The sequence below is a fragment of the Nipponia nippon genome, unplaced genomic scaffold (genome assembly GCF_047370975.1).
Source record: "Nipponia nippon isolate SJK-2023a ecotype South Korea unplaced genomic scaffold, ASM4737097v1 scaffold_11, whole genome shotgun sequence".
Taxonomy (NCBI): Eukaryota; Metazoa; Chordata; class Aves; order Pelecaniformes; family Threskiornithidae; genus Nipponia; species Nipponia nippon.
Genome location: NW_028262302.1, coordinates 14597099 through 14606084, shown reverse-complemented (window position 1 = coordinate 14606084; position 8986 = coordinate 14597099). Strand labels below are relative to the sequence as shown.

Below are 8986 nucleotides of genomic sequence, written 5' to 3'. Positions count from 1 at the left end.
CGGTGGGAAAAGCTGCAAGCATTTTTACTGCTGGCACTTACTTTCACCTAGATGTGTGAAACACTAATTTCTGATGCTGAGAGAGGTTACCAGAAATGGGGGAGGCGGTAGGAGTTTATTTCCAGGTGAACAGTATATATTCCTAGCGTGAACGATAAAACTGGAATCTGACCGTGGCCTGTCTGTAACAAGCTCATAGCAGTCTGGCAAAGGAAAGAGCTAAATGTATGCTTAATGTAAGCAGCTTAAGGAAGACTCAAGGACAAAGAACGTGTGCTGACAAACCACTTACACGGCAGACACCTCTCTACCTGGGTGCAACAAGCTTGCGCGATCTGCCACACAGCAAGCGAAACACGCGGGCAGTGGCTGGCGGCGGGGGCACACCTGCCCTGCCACCTCCCCAAGCCCGGCCTCGGCTCTCCCTCACGACACCAGGCCTGCGGGACGGCACCTCTCCAGGCCGGGGCAGCCCCACGGCACCCTGCCCGCCCGTCCTGCCCACCCTCCATTTTGCTGGTTGGCGGGGGAGGCCCCCGAAGCCCGGGCCGACTGGAACGCGTGAGGGCTCTCAGAGTAACGCCTTCTGGTCGCGTTGCCGAGGACCCCCGCCCCCGAGGCCCGAGCTCCCCTTCGGCACGGGTGCCATCACACGTCGCGGCTCCCCCTCCCTCCTCCCACGCCACAGCGGTGACGGGAAGGCCCCGAACGGCGGCGACCCGCGGGCCGCCCCAGCAAGCCCCCGGCCCGCCCGCCATGCCGCGCGCCCGCTCAGGCGCAGCCCGCCCCCGCCCCGCCCCGCCCCGCCCCACTCCTCCCCCCGCGGACCACGTGGCCCGGGCGCCGCAGCGCCGCTGCGCAGGCGCCGTGCCCGCTCCCCCTGCCCGGCCGAGGCTGGGGCTCGGGATCAAAATGGCGGCGGCCGGAGCGGGACCGGGAGGGAGCGGGCGGTGCTGAGCGGGGAGGATGGCGGCGGCGAGCGGCTGCCGGAGGTGAGGCGCCACGGGGAGCCGCGCGGCCAGCCTGGGCTGGGAGGGGGGCCGGGCTCGGTGTCACGGCGGCGGAGGGGAGGGGGCGAGACCGCCGACGCCCCCGCGGCGGGGTTCCCTGAGCTGGGGCCGGCTGCGCGCCCCGCCGGGCCGGCAGCGCCCCGCGCCGGCTGCGGGCCGGCTCCTCCCGCGCCCGCCTCGTCGCTCCCCGCCCGCAGCTCCGCCGTCGGCTCCGCCGCTGCGGCGGGGCCGGGGTGCGGGGCCCCGCCGCCCCACAAGGCCTCCCGCCTGCCTCCTCCTTCTGCCGCTCCCGGGGGAGGGCCGGCCCAGCCCGCAGGGGTCCCGGCTCCGGAGCACCGGCAGCGGCCTCGCCTCTGCCTCTTCTCGCCGTCGGGTCCTGCCTTAACGCCTCCTCCCCTGCGGAGCGCTCCCCGCCCGCCCGGGGCGGCGTGGCCCTCCGGCGCTGGGCGGCAGCGGCCCCGGCGCCGCTCCCCGCGGAGCCCTCGGGGGGTTGCTGGAGGCGCCTCCCGCAGGGGCCGGTGCGGGGCTTGCGGTGCCGCTGCCGCGGTGCTCCCCTGGGGTCCGGCCGGTGCGAGAGCCGCCGCGGTCGCCCGCCGTGGGCTGCGGGGCTCCCGCTTGTGCGCCCGGCCGTTCGGCCGGTCCCTTGGCCGTTCCTGAGGCCCTCAGGTTGGTGCCGCCCTGGGATGCGGGGTTCCGTCTTGCTCCTCTCCGCATGGGTGTTACCGCGGCGCTCCTGGAGGAGCTCGGAGAGCTCTGTAGATGATGTGCGTGCTCGTGCCTCTGGAATATTCCTGCTGCCGGTGGGATAGTGCTTTGCTGTTGGTTCGTGCTTCTACCTGCTCTCCCCTGCCATCCCGTTGAGGCTGTTGCGTGAAAGATGACACACGTGTCAAGTGCTGACATAAAACAGGATAGATAATAAAATATGTGTTGGTACAATGATACTTTATTTGTGTAAGAGTTTAGCATCGCTCGAGGCTTTGCTCCAAACCAGTGTAACGTAATACACAAATCTAAAGTGTTTGGCAGATATGCCACTGGGATGTGGTCACCTCAGGTTTTACCACATATTGCATGCTGTTTTCATTTAGAAATGGAGAAAATAAAAATAGAAACTTAGATACAAAATTTTGACTGCTCATAACTTTTTTTGAGGCACCGAGAAGCTTGATGAGTTAAAACTTTACCCTCTTTGTCTGAAAGATGTTAGGGAAGAGGATTAGTCTTCTAAGATTCTCCTTTATTGGTTCAAATGTAAACCGTGGACCACTTTTATCCTAGTTCTGTATTAGGATGTTTCTTCACATTTGGAGGTGCGGGAAGGGGAATTCCTTTTTAGATCTGGTGAGTTTAGATCCCTCTCTATTTGAACTTTTTGCTTAAGGAATCAGTAAAACTATTTCTTCCTCCTTTCTCCCCTCCTCTTCTTATCGACGAAGAGTGCTGCCAACGTAACAAGATTCTATAGAGATTATTTCTGAGGATGTGGAACAAGTGTCTTTTATTTAGTAATGTACAGACTCTGTGGACTGTGGTGTTCAAAAGGCAAGGTCTGAGTGCTTATTTTGTAGAATATCTGGATGAAGGTAATGTATTGGAAAGGTACAGCTTGTGATGTTTTCTCCCTTGGAATAATTTAATTCTAACTATTCTTAGTTGATGGACCAAAGCATAATTGAGCTGTTTAAGAACTTGCTATTTTGCTGTGTCAAATAATGCTGTGTAAACATTACTATCTGTTCATGCTTATATGTAAACCTCTGATAACTGTCTTAGCGAATGAAGCTTGTATCTTAAGTTACAACATGAAGCTGCCGATTTACTCTCTGTTTTTTATTCAGATTTAAAGTTAGACTTGCATAGTTGAACTACATACAGGTAATCTTGGAAACAGAGCTCAGTATTTTATGTAGAGTGTACAGCCAGTGTTTGTTTCTGTTCACTGGAGATGAAAAAAAGCTATTGAATCCTTTGTATTTTGGCTCAGCTGCACTAAGCATTGTTTTACTTGCTTTCCAACTTTAGCCAATATATAAATGGGTTTGACATTCTAATCTAATTTTGTGTGTTTGAACATACAAGGAACATAGACACAAGTCATCTTGGATCATTTTCTGTGGCTTTGTTTTAAATGCTGGCTTTTTTAAAATCCATGCTTCTCACTAATGAAAGTGAATTTTCTTCATATGTCCAGATTCCCTTGCTGAGTCATAGATACAGTAGTGGTGTAATGCCTATAGCTGGCATTGACCGATTTGCAAAGAGTCATACATGAAAGAACAGAATTATTTTTATAAGTGTTCCTGGAAGACTTGCATGAACTTGTCGTAGCGATTTTTTTTTTTTTTTTTTTTAGTTTTTGTTTTCCCCTCTTGGTTTTCAAGCTTGTCCAAGAAGCTCAAAACTTTGTGTTGTGAAGGTGTGTTGCTCATTTTTAAATTATAGTAGAATGTGCTGTCTTTGCAGCCAGCTGTTTGAATTTAATTCAGTGGGGCTGTCAGAGCTTGATGAATAGACTAACAAAATATTGAGTCTTCATTTTGAAAGCGGCCTTTCAAGTTGCTGCATACATGATGCCGGGTTTATAGCTGTCACTGATGGCAATTAACCTAGAGGCTTGTAGGGGATGAATTCTAGGCTCGGACAATGTTTTCCTCTGTCCTGCTTTGCAGGCTGCATTGGTGTTGTGGTATCTTGTGGTCCTGCACATGGCCGTAGGAGGAGGTATGACGCTAGCCCTGCACCTCCTGCCACCCTGATGCTAGTTTGGTTTTGGTATACCAGGCCACATGCAAGAAAAGAGGAACATACTCTGATGTCTTGGCTGCGGTGACGACCAAGACAGTTGTGGCTGGCTGCCTTTCAGAGACAAAAAGTAAGGTGCATCAAAACAACCTATGGACGTCTCACATGGACTGCATGTAGTTCACATTAATCAAACAAAAGATCTATAGATAAAATGTGAAATTGCTCTTAAGAAGAAATAACCATCTTCTTAATAATACTGATAAGAATCTGACTGCTCTTATGGTAACTCCTGTTATAAAACTGCTAGTTTCAGTCTTAACTCTAAATTGTTTTTTTGTTTTTGTGTTGTTGTTGTTGTTTTTTTTTTTTTTCTGAAAATGGCCCTAACCCTTTCTGTTCACATGAGTTTTGATTTCTGGTACCAGATCAATGGCTTGTACCATTTTTTTCACACAAGTCTGGAAAACTGCTGCGCAAACTTTATTGTGCATGCAGTGGAGACTGGGAATCCTAGTTCAGATGTGAATGTTAGATGAGCTTCCAGTGAGTCATGTAGTTATTGATCTGTTTCATTACCCAGGTTCTTTCAAGAATAAGGCTTGTCAGTGTAACTTTAAATCTTTGGACAGAAGCTGTTGTGGATTTTTAGAATACTCTTTAAAATGTGTTGACTTACCAGTATGCCTGAACTATAACAAGAAGGGACTGCAGATGCAAAGTTTGATGCTAATCTTGCATTTTGTGCCTATCCAATCTGTCCTGCATGTCTGCCAAGAACGATGCCAATTGTAATGATGCCTTCTGTATAATGAGTGGATGCTAGGAGATCTGAAATCCTTGTGTGTTTTATGTAGGAGCAGTGGAAATTGTGTGGTGGGGAGTAGAAATGGGCAAGAGGAAAAATGGATAGGAAGGAGCTGAGTATCAGTGATGGCATATGCAACGCTTATTTCATACCTTGCTGCCTGAAGTTCTCTAAAGTTTTAGCATTTTGCTTTCATCATCTTATTCTCTGTCTGTGGTGTTTTAGTTTCCAGCGTTCAAGCAAAGAGATCGGATCGTGTCAGAGGTTTAGCTGAAACTAAAGGGGATCTGAAATACCTCGTTTCTTTGTCCTTGGGACTATGGCAGATAGCTTTCTTGCTTTATAAGGATGACCATGAGATTCTTGATTGATGCTTAGTGGGAAAATTGGCTTAAACACTTGCAGTCCCCAGCTGCTTTTTCCTGCTTCCTGCACAGTCCCCTCAGCTGTCTTGGTAGAGCTGTTTACATGGCTTCACTCTGAAGCATTGCAGGAAACTGATCTGTCTGAAAAATAAACCACTAAAACACAAAATAACTTCAGATCAGGTCCCTGATCTGGGTCGTCACGTTGCTGTGGAAAGTTTGTTTGCTGGCACAGTGTAGAGGCAAGGTTGGGTAGGTAAAGGGGATCTGAGGGTGGGACTGTGTTGCTCTAAGTGTGTTGGATTGAAGTACATGCGTAATGCTATACTTAGTTAAATTTAAATCTGATTTGATTGCTCCATTGGGTGTAAGTGTTGTGCAAGGTTACAACAAACGCTACTGAATGTGTATGTTAACAACTGGTGGGCTTGCAGACAAGTGTTCAGCCTGTTGGGGATTTTCTGTCATCAGTGGATTTAAACTATTTCTCTAAATGAAAAATAGGAATTACCACGTTATACCAGAGCGATGAAACATGCGAAAAAAATTTATAGCAGTCAGAACTGATTAAGAAGAAACTTTCAGTAAGGTTGGGGGGTGTGTGTGTGTGTAACATTTGAGGGTAACATCTTCCTAATTCAGCTTCTAAGTTTCAGAAATATCTTCTGGAGATCTTGCTTTATTTTCTGAACTTGACATTCTAACAGTAGCTGTTATCTGTATAAATGTCTGATCATTTTGTAAATCATATTTGATCTTTGTCCTTAAATCTTGTCCAAATTCAGTGATCATACTGTATATTCTGTATGACACTCAAACATGTTCCGTTCTTCCCGTATTAGAAAGACTGGATTTTTTTTTCTGTCCCTCTTTGCTTTTCTTAGCTATCATATCCTGTTTCCATTCCACCATAATAAATTGTAAAGGGTAGAATTTAATTTTTCAAAATCTCTCTTAAAGAATCTCTAGTGCTGCTGTTGCTGCCATTCCCCATCTTCTTTAAGGGCCTTTTTATTTCTACTCTGTCCTCTTTGATATAGGATTATTTCAGCATGCCAACTTGCTGCTTTTCAGATTAATCTCTTCTTCCTGGCATTATTCATCACTTCAAATCTTCAGTATTAGGTAGTGGGAAGTGCTTTAGATATAGATCGAGCTAGTTAATGGTATGCAAGATTCCTCTCTAATCTGGAAGCCTTGTCCAAGATCTGTTAACTCTGTTTCAGGATAATTGTCAAACCATTTTACACTTCTACTGACGGTAACGATGGCTAAACTCAAAGGAGTTTGTTGAAACAGCAATGTAATAAATGACTGCCGTTTGGTCTTTTAGTTGGGCATGTTGTTTTGTGACCCGGTACTTGCAGAAGCTCTGTGGGATCAGTAGAGCTGCAAAATATGTCTCTGTGTGCTCATGTATGTGTGTTAAACTTTAGTTTGGGTCAGAGAAGACTGTTCTTTCTTATAGTCCAGTGCTGGGATTTGAATCAAGGTTTGGAATACAAAAAGCAGGAATACCAAAGTCTTGTGAAGGCATCAAAACTTAGTAAAATTATACCTATCTGTAGGCAAATTAAAGTACTTTTTGAATGACCAGGTAGATCACATTGCATTAGTGAGAAATTACAAGGCTGCTTTGCTTATTATCATCTGCTACCACAAGTCTCTGCACTGCAATGAAGTACGTAAAACACTTCTGTGAGTGGTAGGTTCTTCTAATTGCTTTAAAAATAATCAGTATGAATGACAGAAGTCCCTTTTCGTACTCTTTCTCCTGACCCCAATATTGGAAATGCTATTTGAGAACCGACTAAAAAGCCTTCTAAAATAACAAATCTAATCAGAATTCAATGAGACAATATTTTCTGGACTTGTGCTGCCTTATTCTTTCAGCTTTTTTGATCTTCTGCTTTAGCTTTGTTCTCATGATGACTCGATGTAAAGGGGGTGGGAGGCAGGGGGGAAGTGTTTCCTTGACTACTGGAAATGAGGAACTGGGTTTGCTGTGGATTTGGTGATCTTTGACTTTGTCTAGGAAGATGCAAGTCCTATTTGAAGCCTTTCTGCTGCTGTGCTAATTATAGTGCTCATCCATGTAAATTCTGCAGGGTTTAATATGAGGGTGTTCTAAAGTACTTTGTACAAGTGGAGGCATTTAGAGGTTTTCTTTCATGTACCCAGATGTGTTTCTTAAAATACATAGATGGTTAACTACCTCCGAAGCTGCTTGTGATATTTAACTGAATGACCAGAAGATTGCTTCTTGGAGAAGGGAGGAGTGTAGCCATATACATAGTGGAATTTTGTATCATCCATTAAAAAAAAAAATAATCACAGACTAATCAAGTATGGGCAAATATTAAAGGCTGGTGTCCTATACCTTGGCTCATCCTGTAATGGGCGTCTCAATTTCGAATGTCTCAAGTGGTGAAATGAAATACATAAAATCTCGAGAATGCAGGCAGAGAAGATAATGTTAGGTTCATGGATTTCTTTAAAGTCATTCTAGCAGTGACTGCAGCTCACTGAAATACAATCAAATTGCTTATACTGACATCTTAAGTTGAAGATACCTTTGTCAGTCTGTAATGAGGTACTTCTAGGAAGTTTTTGAAATAGGTTGTTTATTGTACTTCAGACATTGGCATGGTAGAAGAATGCTGAGTTGACAAAATGCACACTCGAGACAGGAAGTTTTGTGTAATTCAGTCTAGTGATGGCCTCGATACTGAACGAAGAAGCATCTAAGCTGTGTCAGTAGTTTTCAGCTCCTGAGAGGCAACAGTTGTTACTGGTAAGCTGGATGTAAGCACCGTAATTCCTGCAAAAGATTGTGTATAACAGCATGAGGAGTTGTTGGTCAGTGTCATTGTGAGTCGTGTCCGTCGTCCGTCCCCCCCCCCCCCAATGCACCAAGGATCTCCATCTCCTCTGCAGTTTATTTTCATGAGTGATTTGGGGATTTAGCTTATCTAAATTTTGGATAAGAATGTCAGATTCTGCCTCAGATTCTCAAATTCCAACTTGGCTGACTTTTTTTGTATAGCCAAAGATAATATTTAAGAGAATCATTTTCTGTCTTTTTTTTTTTTAATAAAAAGATACATAATTTGCATCAGAAAGTACTTTCTGCTTCTTACTTGGTCATTAAAATCTCTGTAGGGGTTAGTCCTTTATTAGACACTGCTTGAAATGTGCATTTGGGCTTGAAATGCCAAAATACCCTTCTAGCACAGTAAGGTTGTCATACAGTATAAGATTATCCCCTCTCCAATAGTACTTTGTAGTTCTAGACACAAGCCTGAAGACTTGGTAACCCCTGGTAAAGTGCCTGTTGTATGTATTTCTGCACTGAATCAAAGCTGCTTGTCTTTTAACTGCATTCAACCAAGATCTTTGATGCTATTACCTGGACATTTACTATTTAAAGTTGGTTTTCAGGCTTAAATTACAAGGCTTCTGAAAATGACGTTACTGAGAAGTACAGCCCTAAAGCAAACTTTCCCAAAGATCTGTCCGTACTACTCGGGGTTTTTCCTTTTTAAGGACGATAAAATTTGTTTTGTCTTACTGTAAGTTTTTCAAGACACTTTAGTTTCACTGCTGAGAATATCTAAAGTAATTTTGTTACTGCGTAGTTCCCCAGTTGATTATTGGCTCAAAATTTGCCAGTTTGGATTAACAGACTTGGGCTGATCTAGATATTTCCTCACCACCATCTTAGGGTTCTACTTCCCTTTCTCCTTCTTCCCTTCTCCCTTCATTCTGTTTTTAGCTACCAATGTATTATTCTGGAGAATTAAATTAGAAAATGTCACATTTTGTGACTAGGTGTTACCTGCATCAAGGCTGAATTGGATTAAGCACTAGCGATCTTCTACAGTAATGAGAATGCTTATTTAAACATGTTGTGAATCTGAGTTTCATCCTTGTTTTAAATTTGGAAGGAAACGGAACTTGCCTTTTCTTTTTTCCCCACATGTACAAGATTAACTTGTTTCCTTTAAGTTAAAATGAACCTTTTATTTTTGTTAATCTGAAAACTGATGCAACTAAAA

General features: G+C 45.1%; 1 protein-coding gene across 3 annotated transcripts in view; it reads left to right on the top strand.

The window, feature by feature from the left end:
* The first annotated feature begins 869 nt into the window (after window positions 1-869).
* Window positions 870-8986, top strand: part of BTBD7 (BTB domain containing 7) — a 59592-nt gene continuing 51475 nt past the window's right edge. For all 3 annotated transcript variants that reach the window (XM_087747563.1, XM_087747560.1, XM_087747561.1), the window contains exon 1: window positions 870-992. The gene's annotated coding sequence lies outside the window, so the exon portion shown is untranslated. The remainder of the gene's footprint in view (window positions 993-8986) is intronic.